Source organism: Triticum urartu, chromosome 7A (genome assembly GCF_056163025.1).
Source record: "Triticum urartu cultivar PI428250 chromosome 7A, HENAU_Tu73, whole genome shotgun sequence".
NCBI classification, from domain to species: Eukaryota; Viridiplantae; Streptophyta; class Magnoliopsida; order Poales; family Poaceae; genus Triticum; species Triticum urartu.
This window is the reverse complement of record NC_141879.1, coordinates 681,791,852-681,797,419: the sequence shown is the minus strand read 5'-3', so window position 1 is coordinate 681,797,419 and position 5,568 is coordinate 681,791,852. Positions and strand designations below refer to the sequence as shown.

Here is a 5,568-nt window from a genome sequence, read left to right as displayed (position 1 = left end):
TTTTTTTTCTTTCAGCAGATTCCTTTACGGATTCGCCTCAGGACTCAAAGTAAACAGCTGAGGTTTGATGGATGTATGTATATCTCTGTCTTCGGTTTAACATGGAGGCGACTCTCAATTGACAACGGGAACTCGGCGGTTTAACTGCAGCCTGGGCGATTTGCGTGTGCATGTAAAAACATCCCTTGTGTCGGTCACGTAGTAATACAACAGATGAAGCAGCTGTGCAGCAGTCCCAGTCTCGTACTCGGCGTTGCATAGATGATGGAAATCCTACCGATGGTCTCGGCGACTTCTTTGCGGCGGCGGCAAAACAGACCGCATCCCTACTTTCTCTTCATTGATTTAAATCTCACGGATTGCAAAATCTGAACCGATGAACTCGAAGTTGATGCCGATCCTTCCGAGCTAAGTCTTTTTTATCTGGAAAATTACAAACTTCTCGATCTTTGAAAGAGATCCCTCCAAGAACTTCAACACCACCGTGCGCAGGCCCCACAATGGGCGCCAACTGTCGTGAAATTGTCACAGCAGATGTCCTTAGTATCAGGACTTAATCGCGAGGCCAACACATTTATGTGGTAGCTTGAGAGGGGTTAAGCGGAACGAGAGACGCGATGTTTTACACAGATTCGGCGCCTCACGGTGGAGGTAAAAGCCTACATCCTGCTTCATTGATATTTATGATGATGATCACGGTTACAAGAGTGCTCTATCTCGAGAGCTATTGTCTAAACCTAACTTGTTCAACTTGTGGAATTTGTGAATCTTGTCCCTTTTGGGGAGCCTTGCCTCTCCTTATATATGTTGGAGGGGCGGGTTACATGTAGAGTCCTATTAGGATTAGGACTAGTCTATCTCTAATACAAACCGGGTACAAGTCCATGTCTTAGCTCCTTGTAAGATAAATGTTCCTCATGCTTTTCCTCTTAAACCGGCCCACCATTAACCTAAACCGGCATTCTGGTCCTTGGGCCTTGTCATGCATCTGGAATACGTGCCGGGTCACCAATGAGTCTTCAGGCTCGTGAATCGTCATAGCAGTGAACCGCCAGACTCGTATACCGCCAGACTCGTAAACCGCTAGACACGTAAACCGCCAATCATGTAAACCGCCAATCCTCTGACGGTTTACCAATGAAACGCCAGTCCGTCCAGGTTATACTTCCGGCCGGTTTACACCGCGGGGTATATCCCCGACAATCACCATATTCAGGGGGCACATAGTTGTCATCGTACTCTTCTTCTTCGCCGTCTTCCATCATAACCCCTATTTCTCCGTGCCTCGTCCAAACATTATAGTGTGGCATGAAACCCTTGTAAAGTAGGTGGGAGTGAAGGATTTTCCGGTTAGAGTAAGACCTCGTATTCCCACATTCAGTGCATGGACAACACATAAAACCATTCTGCTTGTTTGCCTCAGCCGCATCGAGAAACTCATGCACGCCCTTAATGTACTCGCAGGTGTGTCTGTCACCGTACATCCATTGCCGGTTCATCTGCGTGCATTATATATAATTAAGTGTCCAAATTAATAGAAGTTCATCATCACATTAAAACCAAAATGCATACATAGTTCTCATCTAACAACATATAGCTCTCCAAAGTATCTAATTAATTAAACCATACATTGAAACTATGTAAAACATTTCAATGCGAAAACAAATGCGATCATAATCGTAACCAAAGTAACAATTGATCCAACGGCACAATGATACCAAGCCTCGGTATGAATGGCATATTTTCTAATCTTTCTAATCTTCAAGCGCATTGCGTCCATCTTGATCTTGTGATCATCGACGACATCCGCAACATGCAACTCCAATATCATCTTCTCCTCCTCAAATTTTTTTATTTTTTCCTTCAACAAATTGTTTTCTTCTTAAACTAAATTTAACCTCTCGACAATAGGGTCGGTTGGCATTTCCGATTCACATACATCCTACATAAATAAAATCTATGTCACGTTGGTCGGCATAATTTTTATAAACAATAAATGAACCAATAGTTATAAAGATAATATATATACCACATCCGAATCATAGACAGGACGAGGGCCGACGGGGGCGGATACCAAAACCATCGCACTATATAAGATGCAATAATAAAAGTAAGAAAATAATACAAGTATCTATGTAAACATAAAAGTAAGAATATTTTTCCTTTCAGAAAGAAGATAAGAACAAGAGGCTCACCACGGTGGTGCAGGCGATGAGCTCGGCGCGGGTGATCGACGGCGGTGAAGACGGGGACGGGGCGTGACGGACCGCTAAATCTAGACAAATATTATGGAAAATGGAGCTTGGAGGTCGAGCTTGGAGGTGGAGCTTGGAGAGGAGAAATGCACCTCATTGATCCCGGTTGGTGATATAAGCCGGGACTAAAGGGGAGCCTTTGGTCCCGGTTCAAGCCACCAACCGGGACCAATGGTGGTGGGCCAGGAGCGAGGCCCATTGGTCCCGGTTCATCCCACCAACCGGGACCAAAAGGTCCAAATGAACCGGGACCAATGGCCCACGTGGCCCGGCCAGCCCCCTGGGCTCACGAACCGGGACCAATGCCCACATTAGTCCCGGTTCTGGACTGAACCGGGACTAATGGGCTGACCCGGTCTGGACCAAAGCCCTGTTTTCTACTAGTGATTGTGACTAGTCTTAAACTAAATTTTGCTAGTTTAATAATCGTGCTAGGCTTAATATTCATCTCGCGGATGCTGTCGGCCTGCATGCCTAGCTGAAACCATACCATTCTAACCACACTTCACACATACTAGTCAAACTGTTTGGTTACTGCTCAAACAAGCCCGTCAAGCTCTTGCCCTACAACTATGTCCCTGATGGTAATGTAATCTGCAGGAGCTCCTCAGCGAGAACAGAGGCGGAGGGGATTTTGAGAACTTGCCATAATCAGGAGGGAAGACCCCGTGCGGGCGGACGAGATGCACGGAGGAGGCGGATCCATACTGCCGGTGATCATCGGTGATGTTGCCAAGGTGGCAGATGTCATCAAGGGCCGTGGGCACGACGAGTTCTCCAACAAAAGAGGCGAAGAGGTGTGTTTGAAGTGAGCGCTTTTAAAGCGGGTTAATTCGTGGAAACGACAGGGCAATCAAAAATCTCAAAATAAAAAAAATGTGAGAGGCTTTCACGTTGGGCCGTGCCCACTATTCCACTCCGCCTCCGCCGCCATCCATCCATCTCCCATCACAACCTAGCTATTCGCTAAAAAAAATCACAACCTACCTATTCCAGCCGCCACCGTTTCCGAGCTATGAAGAAGCCAGTGGAGGGGCCGATCTCTAGGCTCACCCATGACCTGATCGCAGAGATCCTCTCTCGTGTGCCCTACAAATCACTTTGCATCTGCAAGTGCGTCTGCCCGGCCTGGCGCGACCTGATCGTCGACCCCGCCCACCGGAAGAAAGTTGTGCAGACCCTGGCCGGCTTCTTCTACCACATCACCGGCGAGGCCACGGCCGTCAAGTACGCCGACCTGTCCGCCTTCCCCTGGTCGAGCGTTCCCAAGACCTACCCACGCCTACCACAACCGCCTGACAAGATGGGCAATTTCTTCTCTCTTGAGGGTTCCTGCGATGGATTGTTTCTTGCCCGCATTCGGGCGGCCACCCCTGCTGGAAAAGTTCGCTACATGGTCTCCAATCCAGCTACGAGTGAGTACACTGTGCTGCCTGACTCTGGCTCTACCGGCAACATCTGCCATGCTTACTTGGGTTTCGACAGTGGTGTTTCCACTCAAGAGTTTCATGTGTTCGAGTTTGTACTGGATTGGCCAGACTGGACTATGACAGGAGTCAACATTTACTCTTCAAAAACTGGTGCTTGGGTTGCAATGGACCCCCAGTGGGACATCCAAGTTAGGCTGTGCTGGCGTGAACCGGGAGTTTTCCGTAAGGGGTGTCTGCACTTGCTCATACGTCAGTTTGGGTTGGCAATAGTTGACGCACAAGGGCTAAACTGGAGAGTGGAGAATCATCCAGCTACCAATTAGTGTTGATCCATTTTCCTCCGGATTCATCGGAAAGTCTGTCGGACAGCTAGTTTATATCGACTCCGGCGGCATTGAAGGGCACGGTTCTAATGCATTTTCGACTATATTAGTTTACGTTCTTGGTGTTGAGATTTATCAGTGGGATGTGACTCACCTGGATGACAAGTGCACGCGTTGGAAATTGCTGCACAAGCTTTCAAATGTAGCTCCAAAGAAGATTTTTCGCCTCGGCTTTGACCTCGAAGTTATTGCAGTACACCCACATGCCAATATAATCTTCTTTATGGCTCATTGGAAGAATGAACTGGTTGCATACGATCTGGATCATCATGAAAGCGCAATTGTGTATCACATTGAGCCTAACTATCAGAAGTTTACGGCCTTTTTCTCACATGTGCCATTGTTGCCCCCCCTACCACTTGATGGAGGAATACGGATGGCAACTCCAAATTGATGAATGTTCTGCTGATTAAATGGTGGGCGGTCAGCAATGAGGTGCTCCGTTGCATTCTCAAGAGTAATATTCACACAGATTAAAATACAAATATTACTGTTTTGGGTTGGAAAATGCCAACTTCAGTTTTCAGTTCAGTTGGAAAACGCCAACAAGTAGAGCTGCATGAGATACCTTAATGTGTTTTATCATAGTAGTTTGCATATGTGTGAAGCATGTATTGTGATCATGCTATATATCTCAAAAGGCCAAGAAATGTGAATGTTTATAATTCTTAACCTAGCTGGTTTAGATTTTGTAGTACAAAATGATCATAATTTTTGGGACTTAGAACCATTTGTTGCTCCTTTTTCTTCTAATGGCTCCAAGTTAGAACTACGACCGGAATATCTATTTTCGTTTTCCCTGTCCTCTTTAAAACTTTCAATTTAGTTGGTGCGTGATAAAAGTGTATCCCTGATTTGAAGCTTCTTACTCATCACCAAGCAACGAAACTGAAAACATTAGCCTTCATGTGTGGGATCTTCGTCTCTCTCCGAACCTGATTGCTTTTTCTAGCAGGTTTTTAAGATTCTGTGGAAAATCAGAGGCCCTAGTTCTGTTTTCTTGGGCTAACCAGAGTAGTTGCCTTGCCTACCAGTATCCACAGATGTTGTAATTTGCAGTAAGCAGATCACTCAGTTGTAGAGTAAAATTAATCATTCCAGGGACATAGTTAGCAGAATAAGGATAGACTTATTTTTTTCCAGTAGATAAGCATGTCAGGAATACTATGGAATTTTTTTAGCTCGGTGCTTGTTAAGTTTAGCACTTAGCACATGCATTTTTAGCTAGAGTTAATGCCATTGCATTGATGTTTAGGCTGTTACTTTATAGACCTTTTGTTGGTCTAACCTATTTCCTTTCATACCCCTGGCTTCCTGCCTTAATTAATTAAAGCTAGACTACCTTTGTTGCATCAATTGGTTATATATTGTTTCCTCAGATAACTTCTATTGTCAATGTGTATTCCGCTGAATAATGTGAAGCATATAGCCATTGAACTGTTCTACTCCCCCTTATTAGTAACTACCTACGGTTATATCCTTACTCCTTGGACGGAATTT

At 45.5% G+C, this 5,568-nt stretch overlaps 1 pseudogene; it reads left to right on the top strand.

Annotated features, from left to right (window-relative positions):
• Positions 1 to 3,270: 3,270 nt before the first annotated feature.
• LOC147961444 (F-box protein At5g07610-like) lies at positions 3,271 to 4,462 on the top strand (annotated as a pseudogene).
• The last annotated feature ends 1,106 nt before the right edge of the window (positions 4,463 to 5,568 follow it).